Raw genomic sequence first — 20,245 nt, 5'->3', positions numbered from 1 at the left:
TGAGATGTAAAAAGATGTGATAAGATGTGTATGAGATGTGATAGAATGTGTTAAGATGAGTTAGGATGTGTTAAGATGTATATGGGATGTGTTAGAAAGAGAATGGATGTAATATGGTTGTATGAATGTGATGTGGATGTATACATGTAGATGTATATGTATGAATGTGAATGTCAATGTGGATGTATGTATGTATGTGGATGTGGATGTATGAATGAGGATGTGAAAATGGAGGTATGCATGTAGATGTGGATGTATGGATGTGAATGTGGATGTGGATGTGGATGTATGGATGTGGATATGGATGTGTATGTATGAATGTGGATATGGGATGTGGATGTATAAATGAGGATGTGAAAATGGAGGTATGCATGTAGATGTGGATGTATGGATGTGAATGTGGATGTGGATGTGGATGTATGGATGTGGATATGGATGTGTATGTATGAATGTGGATATGGGATGTGGATGTATAAATGAGGATGTGAAAATGGATGTATGCATGTAAATGTGGATGTATGGATGTGAATGTGAATGTGTATGTGAATTAATGTGTCGTCGATATGAGAAAATGGATGAGAATGAGTACACATTGAATGGAATGTGGAATAAGTAATGTGGACTAAGGAGGGATAATGTGGAAAGACGAGAGTTCAATTTAGAAACTGTATTTTGTGACTGTTTGTAAATGACTGTTTTATGTCAAGAATGCTGGGGAAGCATTTTGACCGTCTTATGGATTAAGGTCATGAAGACCTAACTGTTAAAGTTGCAACTGCTGACGGAGAGTCAATGGAGGACGTCTCGCGTAGCAAGGTCGACCGAGGTCTTGACCAGCCTCGGTTCGATTTAAATGGTGAGCTTCCGGTACGGTGGATGAGGGACCAAGGAAGCGGCCTATGAGTGAAGCGCTAGGTCACCTGCGAAGGATCCTAGAGGGTGCTGACCATACGGTGCTCGGGCTCTGGGTCGCCGAAGATACCCACACGTGCGTCGTGGAAGATATTGGAACAAGGAGTAAGAGTTGTTTTGTGAAACCGGGCATGGATCTAGTTGATTGACCTTGCTGGTCTTCAATGGATGAGTCCATGACTCTTTATATGGATCTGTTGGTTGATCTTGCTGATCTTCAACGAGAGTCCATCTTGATTTTTATAAGTGATTATATTACCGAGTATTATGGGCTAGGAACTATTGAAAAGGCCCCTGTGTGGACAGGTGGTGAGCGTTCTAGTTGCCAATGATGCCATAGATACTCTGATGAAGGAATGATGGGAAATTATGAATCAACCAAATAAATTGGAAGATTGTGATCAGTGGTACTATGGTTTCATTAAAGGATTGTTTTAAAGTTAGCTGAAGCTAAGAAAAAGGCAATTTCATATTGGGTGTGTAAGTGGTGTGGCTAGTTTTATGTTTGCATGAACTTCCGGCTAGGGGGCCTTTGGAACTCTTTTCCTTGGTACCCGGGACAAAACCTAACCAAATTCCAAATTGGATCCCATCACTACAGTGGTTGGGCGGTTGGCTAACCCATGGGATCGGATGGGGTTAGGCTGGACTGATGGATCCGTAAATCAAAATTTAATTTCTATTATTACGATAGATGAAGTAAATCCCGGATAGAAATTGTTCTATGGATAGGAATCAACGGCTGTGCCTCTTGATGGGGAAAAAAGCGTTGATCCCAATGATCCAAGTGCAAGTTCTTCCTTGATTTGACCAAGTACCGTTAAAGGTGCAGTCAGATCAGTTTGATCAGTAATGATCTTGACTACGTTAGAGTAAAGAGTTATCCTGGTGGAATCGCCCGTGCTTTCCGGGTAAAGGAAGTTTTTCCGGTTTCGGTTTTGGTCAAACCGACGGATTAGTCTCTTGTCCGGATATCCGTGGGCGAGGCCCCGAGTGTGGGACCCCTGTCCCGCGCGAGAAGTGCTACTTCCGCTGCTAGTACCCCGAATCCGTTGCTCGGTGGGAATAGGGATCTCACAGTTGGTATCAGAGCAATAAAGATAATTAAATTCTTATCTGAAATTGGTAATAAGAATTCAGAAACAGCATTTTCATAATGTATTTTCATTCCGTAAGCTTCTTTAATGAAGAAATTTTAATCAAAGAAATTGTTTTTATAGATGGAAGTTCCACATTTATCTGGTATTCCCGACCTCACCCAGTCTCAAGATATGATTGCATTTGCCTTCGAGCATCTCATCTCTTCCGCTTCAACTCAAACAAGCCGAGCAAGACTCGCACGCCATTTCGCGGATTTATATTTTCCTACCCCAGCGGAGAGAATACAACATAAGTGGTTTGCAGGGCAATATGTCCACGCCCATTGCAACCACCATACAATGCTGTGGCAGAATCTCTCATTGACTATGATCCTGTTAAAGCTGAAAATGGTGCGTGGTGTCATTCTATATCATTCGACACCTCGAAATTTCAGACTTTCATGTCGAATTTATAGACTCCTTAGTCGATTTATCCCTAAGGAGAAAATAATAGCTCCCTTCGCAGTTAGAGAACTTATGTAACAGGGCATGACTATGGCCCAGTACCGTCGTCTTATGCGTCTCTCAAAGAGATTTTGAATTTTAGAGCCGAGCCACTCTATGTAATTATTGCAACTTGTATATAAATATACAAATGTTTTTTTTTACGGACGATCGGATAAAGAAAAATCTATTTATCAGACTTAAGTCATAGATCTCCAATAAGATCAACTGAGGAGCAAATTATGTCAAAAGTTTATGAAGACGCACAAAAAGGTTGTAATTGTTTGATATAATTCATACAAATTGTTAATTCAAATTGAAATTCGTAAATTAGTAATTGGGTCTTCAATTGGAAGTACCGCAATTGTATGGAACCCTGACTTGCTTGAGGCTTAGACATGATGGTATCTATCTTATAGTTCCAAGTATCATGACTACCCGTATATACCGAGAGTATAACTGCAGCTCTTTACTGACAGTATATACGAGTAAATCTAAGACTTGAAATTATAAGCGTTAATGCTATCCAGATGATGATTTTGAATGTGGTTGATATGATTTTTAATTCTGTTTGGGAACTGATGAATTGATTTGGATTCTGATTGAAAAATGATGATCCTTGAAAATGGGTTGAAATGTAATAAGCTGAGCGAAACCACAATGTGGATGATTGGGACGAGTCCCTGTAATGATAAATGATGAAAATGATTCAGCAAATCACTATGAGATTAGTGGATTATGTTGTCAAATTGCTACTGTTAATACTTGAGACGGTAGATCAAGTTAAGGGATGACAAATTGAGAACTTGCTTAACTTAAATTCCATGGAGGAATGTTTAGAAGGAAATTTTCGGTCTAATGGACCATTATCGTGTTAAAGATATGAATGATATGATTTGAATGAATTGTTATTTAATGATGAATTCTATATAAGGGATATTTATCCCCATATTCTGTTGGGTTGACCGGAATATAAGAATAAATTGGATCTTAAGCAAAAAAGTTGTCCTCTACTTGCGAGATGAGGACATCTTGCACCTTCTAAGTGGGGTAGAATGTAAGATTCCTCCCCCAGCCTTAGAGGTATACAGGAGTAAGAATCTCCCTTTCTGATCTTATAATTATTCTCTCTCTAAAATAAAAGAAAGATTCTGTTTAAAAAAAGGAAGAACCTTTTTCCTGAATACTTCTCAAGAGTCCCACCTATTTTAACGATTCAGAACAACGAGTTCAGAAGTGAGAATCGATGTTTTGGATATCAAGGTTTTGGTCTCAAGTACGGCCCAAAAGAAGTTCTTTATCTCTTGGGAAGTATAAGAAGTTATCTCCCAGATATTGTGGACCAAAGAAAGTAGGTGATTTAGCTTACGAACTTCTTTTATCTCCTCATCTCAAAGTTCTAAATGCCTTCTATAGAAAAATGTGCCAAACCCAAATCATAGAAAGACGGTAAAACTTCAGTGGCAAGTTACCGTTGGCTTCTAAGTTACGCTAGCTCCTTCCTTTATATAAGTCGCAACTTTTACTTGTCGTTCACAGTAATCTTACTTCCATCGATCTTCTTTCTTTCTTAATCTCCTTCATGGCTTGGCAACAAGAATTAGTTTTATCCATGATGATTTCTCACCTTCAAGACGCAAGGGAGTCTGTGAAGAAAGATTTTATAGAGCAGTATGAGCGCTCACTTTTCCCTCACTTGGGAACTTCTGTAGCGCAGACAAAATGGCGGACCTATCAAGACATAACTAGGGTAACACCCTGGGGTCAGCAGCACTTTCGTAACAATGTCCGCTTGGCCATGGTTATTGAAGCTTTGGGTTTGGGTCCCCGATACTACTGCGTCATGAGATCAAGGCATCCTGGGTTTTCTGAGCGGGTCTTCTTACTGGCGTGTTTTCTTCCTCATGAGAAGATATGCCTTTACCCCGTTTTTGGCTTGCCTCTCAGAGGTCCTTTTGTTAGAACACCTCATACCACTGAGATAGGCGCAGCAATAACCCACAGAATCATTCCCATAGATGAGTTATCTTATACTTGTGTAGCTTGTGAGGACTGCTTTTGTGACCATATGATGGACGGGCTTATGGAAGTGTAAAGAGTTCCTCTATCTTTACTGTATAAGTTCCGAGAATGAATAAAGTTTAAATCTTGTTCGTATTTTGAATCTTGCTCTCTTTAAGACTTATCTTGGTGGTTAATCTTGATTAAAATTTTTCTCTAAGTCTCATATTCGTGCATCTTGCGAAATTATCCCAGTTGCGAGATGAGGACATCTCGCATTTTTTTAAGTGGGGTAGAATGTAAGATTCCACCCCCACCCCCTTTTTGATGTCTAGTATCTTTCCCTGTAATCAATCCCTCTTCAGAAATATAAAGACCTTGTTTCTATCTGTTTTAGCCTAGAGAGAGAAAAATATTCTTGAGAGAGAATATCCAGATTTTGAATATTTTTGGATAGAAAAATATCTCTTCTAATTCAGATGAGTTCCCCTGAAACAGAAATTCAAAAAGAATTTTCCAATGTGCAATTGGAATTAATTGAAAATAGCTATAAAGAACCTTAGCCTAAGGGTCTAGATTTTCAAAAATCTTTAGACTATGGTCCAATTAAGGTTCCTATGGACCAATAGCATCAATCCATGTGTAGGGAGGAGATAAATCCAACTTGTAAAAAGAAAATACCCAAAAATGAGTAAATGCTCACATGAGGTGAAGAGTTGAAAATGTACAAGGTTTATTAGTAAAAAAAACTATGTGCAATATTAAAAATATGAGATATTTTGGGTATAATGATTTTATTATGACACATATGTAAGGAAGGGGAGTCCCTTAAATGCTCACATAAGATGAAGAGTTGAAAATGTACAAGGTTTATTAGTAAAAAACTATGAGCAATATTAAAAATATGACATATGTAAGGAAGGGGAATTCTTTAAAGGAGGTGCATATTTCACATAAGATGAAGAGTTGAAAATGTACAAGGATTATTAGTAAAAAACTATGAGCAATATTAAAAATATGACATATGTAAGGAAGGGGAATTCTTTAAAGGAGGTGCATATTTCACATAAGATGAAGAGTTGAAAATGTACAAGGTTTATTAGTAAAAAAAAACTATGAGCAATATTAAAATGATTCCATTATGACACATATGTAAGGAAGGGGAGTTCTTTAAAGGAGGTGCATATTTCACATGCTTGAATGAGTTTTAAACTCATAAAAATTGAGATATTTCATCTCTCCTCTCTCCTCATTCAAGTCTAGTTCCAAAAAGTTAGCTTAACTGATCTAAAAATGGTCAAATATTGACCAAACTGATTTAGAAAATTCTAGAATCAGTTTGTTTGGTTAGGAGCTCAATTTTTCCTATAAATAGAAGCCTCCCCCTTGTTGAAAAATATATAGTGTTTATGCATCGTTACTCTACTCCACCTAAGCCAAGAACTGTGAATTCATTTAATAATTCACTAGTTTTTGGAGCTTCCCTCTTTCTTCAATCCCCATTAGTGGCTCCATCAACATACTTAACCAATTGATTGGTTGGGGGCCTCTACCGTGAACAAAGAATCAAGCAAGTTGTAAGGTAATTAGTGAATATTGATCTTTCTATAATTTCTCAATGTTTCTCTCTTCTCAACCCCTCTCAAGCTTGAGAAGTTTAATTGGTATGGTTTTTTTTTTAATGCTATTGAAGTTTGAATAGTAGTGAAGAGTTACACAATGCTATTGAAGTTAATTTTTATTTATGTTTAAATTCTAATGATTTTTATGTAAATTCTCTCTCTCACTCAAGAAATGGTCATACTCATGACCCGTTCTCAATCCAAATCAAGCTTTTCATAAAGCTTTTCCTTAACCCAAGATTAAGCTATGCTTGAGGCCAAATTAATGGCTTTTTTCTATGCTTTTAGTTTATGTATATTAATGATTCAATCCATTATGGATTAATAATCCAATTACAGATTATTTTAATTATTTCCTTAATGATAAGCATTATCCCTTAGAAAAATTGAGATTTATCAGTCATAGCAGCGGAGCTATGGCAAAATTTTTATAAAAATTATGCATAAAATAATCTCATTCAAAGCATAAAAAGAGGACTTCCTACCATATTCTAGGAATTATCATCCTAGATTAATTGAAAGAATTTCATTACAATCATGGAGAAATTGAATTTTAATATTATGCATAATGGATAAATTTTTATATCAAAAGTGTTATTTTTACCATTTTTATTTCATGCATAGAAGTATGCATAATGGATAAATTTTTATATCAAAAGTGTTATTTTTACCATTTTTATTTCATGCATAGAAGTATGCATAATGGATAAATTTTTATATCAAAAGTGTTATTTTTACCATTTTTATTTCATGCATAGAAGTATGCATAATGGATAAATTTTTATATCAAAAGTGTTATTTTTACCATTTTTATTTCATGCATAGAATGCATAATGGATAAATTTTTATATCAAAAGTGTTATTTTTACCATTTTTATTTCATGCATAGAAGTATGCAATTTTTATATCAAAAGTGTTATTTTTACCATTTTTATTTCATGCATAGAAGTATGCATAATGGATAAATTTTTATATCAAAAGTGTTATTTTTACCATTTTTATTTCATGCATAGAAGTATGCATAATGGATAAATTTTTATATCAAAAGTGTTATTTTTACCATTTTTATTTCATGCATAGAAGTATGCATAATGGATAAATTTTTATATCAAAAGTGTTATTTTTACCATTTTTATTTCATGCATAGAAGTATGCATAATGGATAAATTTTTATATCAAAAGTGTTATTTTTACCATTTTTATTTCATGCATAGAAGTATGCATAATGGATAAATTTTTATATCAAAAGTGTTATTTTTACCATTTTTATTTCATGCATAGAAGTATGCATAATGGATAAATTTTTATATCAAAAGTGTTATTTTTACCATTTTTATTTCATGCATAGAAGTATGCATAATGGATAAATTTTTATATCAAAAGTGTTATTTTTATCATTTTTAATTTTCATGCATAGAAGTATGCATAAAGGAAAATTTTTATATCAAAAGTGTTACTTTTATCATATTAGATTTCATGCATATAGGTATGCATAAAAGATATTCTTTTTATACTAAAAGTGTGATTTTTCTCATAAATGGATTTTATGCTTAACTTAGATGCATAAGAGAAATTCTTTTATTCTAAAAGTGTAATTTCCTACCAAACTGAATTTCCTACCAAACTGAATTTATGCATAAGAAGATGCATAAAAGATTGATTTTAATTTCGAAAGTGTTAGTCTCCTTAAATGGAATTTATGTATAAATAAATGTGTAGAGAAATCTTATATCAAATATAAGAATTCTCTTTTTAAAAAAAAAGATATGAAATGTGATAAGATGTGATAAGAGGTGTATGAGATGTGATAAGAATTGATAAGATGCGTATGGAAAGTGATAGGATGTGATAAGAGGTGTATGAGATGTGATAAGAATTGATAAGATGCGTATGGAAAGTGATAGGATGTGATAAGAGGTGTATGAGATGTGATAAGAATTGATAAGATGCGCATGGAAAGTGATAGGATGTGATAAGAGGTGTATGAGATGTGATAAGAATTGATAAGATGCGTATGGAAAGTGATAGGATGTGATAAGAGGTGTATGAGATGTGATAAGATTTGATAAGATGCGTATGGAAAGTGATAGGATGTGATAAGAGGTGTATGAGATGTAAAAAGATGTGATAAGATGTGTATGAGATGTGATAGAATGTGTTAAGATGAGTTAGGATGTGTTAAGATGTATATGGGATGTGTTAGAAAGAGAATGGATGTAATATGGTTGTATGAATGTGATGTGGATGTATACATGTAGATGTATATGTATGAATGTGAATGTCAATGTGGATGTATGTATGTATGTGGATGTGGATGTATGAATGAGGATGTGAAAATGGAGGTATGCATGTAGATGTGGATGTATGGATGTGAATGTGGATGTGGATGTGGATGTATGGATGTGGATATGGATGTGTATGTATGAATGTGGATATGGGATGTGGATGTATAAATGAGGATGTGAAAATGGAGGTATGCATGTAGATGTGGATGTATGGATGTGAATGTGGATGTGGATGTGGATGTATGGATGTGGATATGGATGTGTATGTATGAATGTGGATATGGGATGTGGATGTATAAATGAGGATGTGAAAATGGATGTATGCATGTAAATGTGGATGTATGGATGTGAATGTGAATGTGTATGTGAATTAATGTGTCGTCGATATGAGAAAATGGATGAGAATGAGTACACATTGAATGGAATGTGGAATAAGTAATGTGGACTAAGGAGGGATAATGTGGAAAGACGAGAGTTCAATTTAGAAACTGTATTTTGTGACTGTTTGTAAATGACTGTTTTATGTCAAGAATGCTGGGGAAGCATTTTGACCGTCTTATGGATTAAGGTCATGAAGACCTAACTGTTAAAGTTGCAACTGCTGACGGAGAGTCAATGGAGGACGTCTCGCGTAGCAAGGTCGACCGAGGTCTTGACCAGCCTCGGTTCGATTTAAATGGTGAGCTTCCGGTACGGTGGATGAGGGACCAAGGAAGCGGCCTATGAGTGAAGCGCTAGGTCACCTGCGAAGGATCCTAGAGGGTGCTGACCATACGGTGCTCGGGCTCTGGGTCGCCGAAGATACCCACACGTGCGTCGTGGAAGATATTGGAACAAGGAGTAAGAGTTGTTTTGTGAAACCGGGCATGGATCTAGTTGATTGACCTTGCTGGTCTTCAATGGATGAGTCCATGACTCTTTATATGGATCTGTTGGTTGATCTTGCTGATCTTCAACGAGAGTCCATCTTGATTTTTATAAGTGATTATATTACCGAGTATTATGGGCTAGGAACTATTGAAAAGGCCCCTGTGTGGACAGGTGGTGAGCGTTCTAGTTGCCAATGATGCCATAGATACTCTGATGAAGGAATGATGGGAAATTATGAATCAACCAAATAAATTGGAAGATTGTGATCAGTGGTACTATGGTTTCATTAAAGGATTGTTTTAAAGTTAGCTGAAGCTAAGAAAAAGGCAATTTCATATTGGGTGTGTAAGTGGTGTGGCTAGTTTTATGTTTGCATGAACTTCCGGCTAGGGGGCCTTTGGAACTCTTTTCCTTGGTACCCGGGACAAAACCTAACCAAATTCCAAATTGGATCCCATCACTACAGTGGTTGGGCGGTTGGCTAACCCATGGGATCGGATGGGGTTAGGCTGGACTGATGGATCCGTAAATCAAAATTTAATTTCTATTATTACGATAGATGAAGTAAATCCCGGATAGAAATTGTTCTATGGATAGGAATCAACGGCTGTGCCTCTTGATGGGGAAAAAAGCGTTGATCCCAATGATCCAAGTGCAAGTTCTTCCTTGATTTGACCAAGTACCGTTAAAGGTGCAGTCAGATCAGTTTGATCAGTAATGATCTTGACTACGTTAGAGTAAAGAGTTATCCTGGTGGAATCGCCCGTGCTTTCCGGGTAAAGGAAGTTTTTCCGGTTTCGGTTTTGGTCAAACCGACGGATTAGTCTCTTGTCCGGATATCCGTGGGCGAGGCCCCGAGTGTGGGACCCCTGTCCCGCGCGAGAAGTGCTACTTCCGCTGCTAGTACCCCGAATCCGTTGCTCGGTGGGAATAGGGATCTCACAGTTGGTATCAGAGCAATAAAGATAATTAAATTCTTATCTGAAATTGGTAATAAGAATTCAGAAACAGCATTTTCATAATGTATTTTCATTCCGTAAGCTTCTTTAATGAAGAAATTTTAATCAAAGAAATTGTTTTTATAGATGGAAGTTCCACATTTATCTGGTATTCCCGACCTCACCCAGTCTCAAGATATGATTGCATTTGCCTTCGAGCATCTCATCTCTTCCGCTTCAACTCAAACAAGCCGAGCAAGACTCGCACGCCATTTCGCGGATTTATATTTTCCTACCCCAGCGGAGAGAATACAACATAAGTGGTTTGCAGGGCAATATGTCCACGCCCATTGCAACCACCATACAATGCTGTGGCAGAATCTCTCATTGACTATGATCCTGTTAAAGCTGAAAATGGTGCGTGGTGTCATTCTATATCATTCGACACCTCGAAATTTCAGACTTTCATGTCGAATTTATAGACTCCTTAGTCGATTTATCCCTAAGGAGAAAATAATAGCTCCCTTCGCAGTTAGAGAACTTATGTAACAGGGCATGACTATGGCCCAGTACCGTCGTCTTATGCGTCTCTCAAAGAGATTTTGAATTTTAGAGCCGAGCCACTCTATGTAATTATTGCAACTTGTATATAAATATACAAATGTTTTTTTTTACGGACGATCGGATAAAGAAAAATCTATTTATCAGACTTAAGTCATAGATCTCCAATAAGATCAACTGAGGAGCAAATTATGTCAAAAGTTTATGAAGACGCACAAAAAGGTTGTAATTGTTTGATATAATTCATACAAATTGTTAATTCAAATTGAAATTCGTAAATTAGTAATTGGGTCTTCAATTGGAAGTACCGCAATTGTATGGAACCCTGACTTGCTTGAGGCTTAGACATGATGGTATCTATCTTATAGTTCCAAGTATCATGACTACCCGTATATACCGAGAGTATAACTGCAGCTCTTTACTGACAGTATATACGAGTAAATCTAAGACTTGAAATTATAAGCGTTAATGCTATCCAGATGATGATTTTGAATGTGGTTGATATGATTTTTAATTCTGTTTGGGAACTGATGAATTGATTTGGATTCTGATTGAAAAATGATGATCCTTGAAAATGGGTTGAAATGTAATAAGCTGAGCGAAACCACAATGTGGATGATTGGGACGAGTCCCTGTAATGATAAATGATGAAAATGATTCAGCAAATCACTATGAGATTAGTGGATTATGTTGTCAAATTGCTACTGTTAATACTTGAGACGGTAGATCAAGTTAAGGGATGACAAATTGAGAACTTGCTTAACTTAAATTCCATGGAGGAATGTTTAGAAGGAAATTTTCGGTCTAATGGACCATTATCGTGTTAAAGATATGAATGATATGATTTGAATGAATTGTTATTTAATGATGAATTCTATATAAGGGATATTTATCCCCATATTCTGTTGGGTTGACCGGAATATAAGAATAAATTGGATCTTAAGCAAAAAAGTTGTCCTCTACTTGCGAGATGAGGACATCTTGCACCTTCTAAGTGGGGTAGAATGTAAGATTCCTCCCCCAGCCTTAGAGGTATACAGGAGTAAGAATCTCCCTTTCTGATCTTATAATTATTCTCTCTCTAAAATAAAAGAAAGATTCTGTTTAAAAAAAGGAAGAACCTTTTTCCTGAATACTTCTCAAGAGTCCCACCTATTTTAACGATTCAGAACAACGAGTTCAGAAGTGAGAATCGATGTTTTGGATATCAAGGTTTTGGTCTCAAGTACGGCCCAAAAGAAGTTCTTTATCTCTTGGGAAGTATAAGAAGTTATCTCCCAGATATTGTGGACCAAAGAAAGTAGGTGATTTAGCTTACGAACTTCTTTTATCTCCTCATCTCAAAGTTCTAAATGCCTTCTATAGAAAAATGTGCCAAACCCAAATCATAGAAAGACGGTAAAACTTCAGTGGCAAGTTACCGTTGGCTTCTAAGTTACGCTAGCTCCTTCCTTTATATAAGTCGCAACTTTTACTTGTCGTTCACAGTAATCTTACTTCCATCGATCTTCTTTCTTTCTTAATCTCCTTCATGGCTTGGCAACAAGAATTAGTTTTATCCATGATGATTTCTCACCTTCAAGACGCAAGGGAGTCTGTGAAGAAAGATTTTATAGAGCAGTATGAGCGCTCACTTTTCCCTCACTTGGGAACTTCTGTAGCGCAGACAAAATGGCGGACCTATCAAGACATAACTAGGGTAACACCCTGGGGTCAGCAGCACTTTCGTAACAATGTCCGCTTGGCCATGGTTATTGAAGCTTTGGGTTTGGGTCCCCGATACTACTGCGTCATGAGATCAAGGCATCCTGGGTTTTCTGAGCGGGTCTTCTTACTGGCGTGTTTTCTTCCTCATGAGAAGATATGCCTTTACCCCGTTTTTGGCTTGCCTCTCAGAGGTCCTTTTGTTAGAACACCTCATACCACTGAGATAGGCGCAGCAATAACCCACAGAATCATTCCCATAGATGAGTTACCTTATACTTGTGTAGCTTGTGAGGACTGCTTTTGTGACCATATGATGGACGGGCTTATGGAAGTGTAAAGAGTTCCTCTATCTTTACTGTATAAGTTCCGAGAATGAATAAAGTTTAAATCTTGTTCGTATTTTGAATCTTGCTCTCTTTAAGACTTATCTTGGTGGTTAATCTTGATTAAAATTTTTCTCTAAGTCTCATATTCGTGCATCTTGCGAAATTATCCCAGTTGCGAGATGAGGACATCTCGCATTTTTTTAAGTGGGGTAGAATGTAAGATTCCACCCCCACCCCCTTTTTGATGTCTAGTATCTTTCCCTGTAATCAATCCCTCTTCAGAAATATAAAGACCTTGTTTCTATCTGTTTTAGCCTAGAGAGAGAAAAATATTCTTGAGAGAGAATATCCAGATTTTGAATATTTTTGGATAGAAAAATATCTCTTCTAATTCAGATGAGTTCCCCTGAAACAGAAATTCAAAAAGAATTTTCCAATGTGCAATTGGAATTAATTGAAAATAGCTATAAAGAACCTTAGCCTAAGGGTCTAGATTTTCAAAAATCTTTAGACTATGGTCCAATTAAGGTTCCTATGGACCAATAGCATCAATCCATGTGTAGGGAGGAGATAAATCCAACTTGTAAAAAGAAAATACCCAAAAATGAGTAAATGCTCACATGAGGTGAAGAGTTGAAAATGTACAAGGTTTATTAGTAAAAAAAACTATGTGCAATATTAAAAATATGAGATATTTTGGGTATAATGATTTTATTATGACACATATGTAAGGAAGGGGAGTCCCTTAAATGCTCACATAAGATGAAGAGTTGAAAATGTACAAGGTTTATTAGTAAAAAACTATGAGCAATATTAAAAATATGACATATGTAAGGAAGGGGAATTCTTTAAAGGAGGTGCATATTTCACATAAGATGAAGAGTTGAAAATGTACAAGGATTATTAGTAAAAAACTATGAGCAATATTAAAAATATGACATATGTAAGGAAGGGGAATTCTTTAAAGGAGGTGCATATTTCACATAAGATGAAGAGTTGAAAATGTACAAGGTTTATTAGTAAAAAAAAACTATGAGCAATATTAAAATGATTCCATTATGACACATATGTAAGGAAGGGGAGTTCTTTAAAGGAGGTGCATATTTCACATGCTTGAATGAGTTTTAAACTCATAAAAATTGAGATATTTCATCTCTCCTCTCTCCTCATTCAAGTCTAGTTCCAAAAAGTTAGCTTAACTGATCTAAAAATGGTCAAATATTGACCAAACTGATTTAGAAAATTCTAGAATCAGTTTGTTTGGTTAGGAGCTCAATTTTTCCTATAAATAGAAGCCTCCCCCTTGTTGAAAAATATATAGTGTTTATGCATCGTTACTCTACTCCACCTAAGCCAAGAACTGTGAATTCATTTAATAATTCACTAGTTTTTGGAGCTTCCCTCTTTCTTCAATCCCCATTAGTGGCTCCATCAACATACTTAACCAATTGATTGGTTGGGGGCCTCTACCGTGAACAAAGAATCAAGCAAGTTGTAAGGTAATTAGTGAATATTGATCTTTCTATAATTTCTCAATGTTTCTCTCTTCTCAACCCCTCTCAAGCTTGAGAAGTTTAATTGGTATGGTTTTTTTTTTAATGCTATTGAAGTTTGAATAGTAGTGAAGAGTTACATAATGCTATTGAAGTTAATTTTCATTTATGTTTAAATTCTAAAGATTTTTATGTAAATTCTCTCTCTCACTCAAGAAATGGTCATACTCATGACCCGTTCTCAATCCAAATCAAGCTTTTCATAAAGCTTTTCCTTAACCCAAGATTAAGCTATGCTTGAGGCCAAATTAATGGCTTTTTTCTATGCTTTTAGTTTATGTATATTAATGATTCAATCCATTATGGATTAATAATCCAATTACAGATTATTTTAATTATTTCCTTAATGATAAGCATTATCCCTTAGAAAAATTGAGATTTATCAGTCATAGCAGCGGAGCTATGGCAAAATTTTTATAAAAATTATGCATAAAATAATCTCATTCAAAGCATAAAAAGAGGACTTCCTACCATATTCTAGGAATTATCATCCTAGATTAATTGAAAGAATTTCATTACAATCATGGAGAAATTGAATTTTAATATTATGCATAATGGATAAATTTTTATATCAAAAGTGTTATTTTTACCATTTTTATTTCATGCATAGAAGTATGCATAATGGATAAATTTTTATATCAAAAGTGTTATTTTTACCATTTTTATTTCATGCATAGAAGTATGCATAATGGATAAATTTTTATATCAAAAGTGTTATTTTTACCATTTTTATTTCATGCATAGAAGTATGCATAATGGATAAATTTTTATATCAAAAGTGTTATTTTTACCATTTTTATTTCATGCATAGAAGTATGCATAATGGATAAATTTTTATATCAAAAGTGTTATTTTTACCATTTTTATTTCATGCATAGAAGTATGCAATTTTTATATCAAAAGTGTTATTTTTACCATTTTTATTTCATGCATAGAAGTATGCATAATGGATAAATTTTTATATCAAAAGTGTTATTTTTACCATTTTTATTTCATGCATAGAAGTATGCATAATGGATAAATTTTTATATCAAAAGTGTTATTTTTACCATTTTTATTTCATGCATAGAAGTATGCATAATGGATAAATTTTTATATCAAAAGTGTTATTTTTACCATTTTTATTTCATGCATAGAAGTATGCATAATGGATAAATTTTTATATCAAAAGTGTTATTTTTACCATTTTTATTGCATGCATAGAAGTATGCATAATGGATAAATTTTTATATCAAAAGTGTTATTTTTACCATTTTTATTTCATGCATAGAAGTATGCATAATGGATAAATTTTTATATCAAAAGTGTTATTTTTACCATTTTTATTTCATGCATAGAAGTATGCATAATGGATAAATTTTTATATCAAAAGTGTTATTTTTATCATTTTTAATTTTCATGCATAGAAGTATGCATAAAGGAAAATTTTTATATCAAAAGTGTTACTTTTATCATATTAGATTTCATGCATATAGGTATGCATAAAAGATATTCTTTTTATACTAAAAGTGTGATTTTCCTCATAAATGGATTTTATGCTTAACTTAGATGCATAAGAGAAATTCTTTTATTCTAAAAGTGTAATTTCCTACCAAACTGAATTTATGCATAAGAAGATGCATAAAAGATTGATTTTAATTTCGAAAGTGTTAGTCTCCTTAAATGGAATTTATGTATAAATAAATGTGTAGAGAAATCTTATATCAAATATAAGAATTCTCTTTTTTTTTAAAAAGATATGAAATGTGATAAGATGTGATAAGAGGTGTATGAGATGTGATAAGAATTGATAAGATGCGTATGGAAAGTGATAGGATGTGATAAGAGGTGTATGAGATGTGATAAGAATTGATAAGATGCGTATGGAAAGTGATAGGATGTGATAAGAGGTGTATGAGATGTGATAAGAATTGATAAGATGCGCATGGAAAGTGATAGGATGTGATAAGAGGTGTATGAGATGTGATAAGAATTGATAAGATGCGCATGGAAAGTGATAGGATGTGATAAGAGGTGTATGAGATGTGATAAGATTTGATAAGATGCGTATGGAAAGTGATAGGATGTGATAAGAGGTGTATGAGATGTAAAAAGATGTGATAAGATGTGTATGAGATGTGATAGAATGTGTTAAGATGAGTTAGGATGTGTTAAGATGTATATGGGATGTGTTAGAAAGAGAATGGATGTAATATGGTTGTATGAATGTGATGTGGATGTATACATGTAGATGTATATGTATGAATGTGAATGTCAATGTGGATGTATGTATGTATGTGGATGTGGATGTATGAATGAGGATGTGAAAATGGAGGTATGCATGTAGATGTGGATGTATGGATGTGAATGTGGATGTGGATGTGGATGTATGGATGTGGATATGGATGTGTATGTATGAATGTGGATATGGGATGTGGATGTATAAATGAGGATGTGAAAATGGAGGTATGCATGTAGATGTGGATGTATGGATGTGAATGTGGATGTGGATGTGGATGTATGGATGTGGATATGGATGTGTATGTATGAATGTGGATATGGGATGTGGATGTATAAATGAGGATGTGAAAATGGATGTATGCATGTAAATGTGGATGTATGGATGTGAATGTGAATGTGTATGTGAATTAATGTGTCGTCGATATGAGAAAATGGATGAGAATGAGTACACATTGAATAGAATGTGGAATAAGTAATGTGGACTAAGGAGGGATAATGTGGAAAGACGAGAGTTCAATTTAGAAACTGTATTTTGTGACTGTTTGTAAATGACTGTTTTATGTCAAGAATGCTGGGGAAGCATTTTGACCGTCTTATGGATTAAGGTCATGAAGACCTAACTGTTAAAGTTGCAACTGCTGACGAAGAGTCAATGGAGGACGTCTCGCGTAGCAAGGTCGACCGAGGTCTTGACCAGCCTCGGTTCGATTTAAATGGTGAGCTTCCGGTACGGTGGATGAGGGACCAAGGAAGCGGCCTATGAGTGAAGCGCTAGGTCACCTGCGAAGGATCCTAGAGGGTGCTGACCATACGGTGCTCGGGCTCTGGGTCGCCGAAGATACCCACACGTGCGTCGTGGAAGATATTGGAACAAGGAGTAAGAGTTGTTTTGTGAAACCGGGCATGGATCTAGTTGATTGACCTTGCTGGTCTTCAATGGATGAGTCCATGACTCTTTATATGGATCTGTTGGTTGATCTTGCTGATCTTCAACGAGAGTCCATCTTGATTTTTATAAGTGATTATATTACCGAGTATTATGGGCTAGGAACTATTGAAAAGGCCCCTGTGTGGACAGGTGGTGAGCGTTCTAGTTGCCAATGATGCCATAGATACTCTGATGAAGGAATGATGGGAAATTATGAATCAACCAAATAAATTGGAAGATTGTGATCAGTGGTACTATGGTTTCATTAAAGGATTGTTTTAAAGTTAGCTGAAGCTAAGAAAAAGGCAATTTCATATTGGGTGTGTAAGTGGTGTGGCTAGTTTTATGTTTGCATGAACTTCCGGCTAGGGGGCCTTTGGAACTCTTTTCCTTGGTACCCGGGACAAAACCTAACCAAATTCCAAATTGGATCCCATCACTACAGTGGTTGGGCGGTTGGCTAACCCATGGGATCGGATGGGGTTAGGCTGGACTGATGGATCCGTAAATCAAAATTTAATTTCTATTATTACGATAGATGAAGTAAATCCCGGATAGAAATTGTTCTATGGATAGGAATCAACGGCTGTGCCTCTTGATGGGGAAAAAAGCGTTGATCCCAATGATCCAAGTGCAAGTTCTTCCTTGATTTGACCAAGTACCGTTAAAGGTGCAGTCAGATCAGTTTGATCAGTAATGATCTTGACTACGTTAGAGTAAAGAGTTATCCTGGTGGAATCGCCCGTGCTTTCCGGGTAAAGGAAGTTTTTCCGGTTTCGGTTTTGGTCAAACCGACGGATTAGTCTCTTGTCCGAATATCCGTGGGCGAGGCCCCGAGTGTGGGACCCCTGTCCCGCGCGAGAAGTGCTACTTCCGCTGCTAGTACCCCGAATCCGTTGCTCGGTGGGAATAGGGATCTCACAGTTGGTATCAGAGCAATAAAGATAATTAAATTCTTATCTGAAATTGGTAATAAGAATTCAGAAACAGCATTTTCATAATGTATTTTCATTCCGTAAGCTTCTTTAATGAAGAAATTTTAATCAAAGAAATTGTTTTTATAGATGGAAGTTCCACATTTATCTGGTATTCCCGACCTCACCCAGTCTCAAGATATGATTGCATTTGCCTTCGAGCATCTCATCTCTTCCGCTTCAACTCAAACAAGCCGAGCAAGACTCGCACGCCATTTCGCGGATTTATATTTTCCTACCCCAGCGGAGAGAATACAACATAAGTGGTTTGCAGGGCAATATGTCCACGCCCATTGCAACCACCATACAATGCTGTGGCAGAATCTCTCATTGACTATGATCCTGTTAAAGCTGAAAATGGTGCGTGGTGTCATTCTATATCATTCGACACCTCGAAATTTCAGACTTTCATGTCGAATTTATAGACTCCTTAGTCGATTTATCCCTAAGGAGAAAATAATAGCTCCCTTCGCAGTTAGAGAACTTATGTAACAGGGCATGACTATGGCCCAGTACCGTCGTCTTATGCGTCTCTCAAAGAGATTTTGAATTTTAGAGCCGAGCCACTCTATGTAATTATTGCAACTTGTATATAAATATACAAATGTTTTTTTTTACGGACGATCGGATAAAGAAAAATCTATTTATCAGACTTAAGTCATAGATCTCCAATAAGATCAACTGAGGAGCAAATTATGTCAAAAGTTTATGAAGACGCACAAAAAGGTTGTAATTGTTTGATATAATTCATACAAATTGTTAATTCAAATTGAAATTCGTAAATTAGTAATTGGGTCTTCAATTGGAAGTACCGCAATTGTATGGAACCCTGACTTGCTTGAGGCTTAGACATGATGGTATCTATCTTATAGTTCCAAGTATCATGACTACCCGTATATACCGAGAGTATAACTGCAGCTCTTTACTGACAGTATATACGAGTAAATCTAAGACTTGAAATTATAAGCGTTAATGCTATCCAGATGATGATTTTGAATGTGGTTGATATGATTTTTAATTCTGTTTGGGAACTGATGAATTGATTTGGATTCTGATTGAAAAATGATGATCCTTGAAAATGGGTTGAAATGTAATAAGCTGAGCGAAACCACAATGTGGATGATTGGGACGAGTCCCTGTAATGATAAATGATGAAAATGATTCAGCAAATCACTATGAGATTAGTGGATTATGTTGTCAAATTGCTACTGTTAATACTTGAGACGGTAGATCAAGTTAAGGGATGACAAATTGAGAACTTGCTTAACTTAAATTCCGTGGAGGAATGTTTAGAAGGAAATTTTCGGTCTAATGGACCATTATCGTGTTAAAGATATGAATGATATGATTTGAATGAATTGTTATTTAATGATGAATTCTATATAAGGGATATTTATCCCCATATTCTGTTGGGTTGACCGGAATATAAGAATAAATTGGATCTTAAGCAAAAAAGTTGTCCTCTACTTGCGAGATGAGGACATCTTGCACCTTCTAAGTGGGGTAGAATGTAAGATTCCTCCCCCAGCCTTAGAGGTATACAGGAGTAAGAATCTCCCTTTCTGATCTTATAATTATTCTCTCTCTAAAATAAAAGAAAGATTCTGTTTAAAAAAAGGAAGAACCTTTTTCCTGAATACTTCTCAAGAGTCCCACCTATTTTAACGATTCAGAACAACGAGTTCAGAAGTGAGAATCGATGTTTTGGATATCAAGGTTTTGGTCTCAAGTACGGCCCAAAAGAAGTTCTTTATCTCTTGGGAAG

The sequence above is a fragment of the Cibotium barometz genome, chromosome 34 (genome assembly GCF_041138505.1).
Source record: "Cibotium barometz isolate CiBa-2024 chromosome 34, ASM4113850v1, whole genome shotgun sequence".
Classification (NCBI taxonomy): Eukaryota; Viridiplantae; Streptophyta; class Polypodiopsida; order Cyatheales; family Cibotiaceae; genus Cibotium; species Cibotium barometz.
This window is presented reverse-complemented; position numbering follows the sequence as displayed.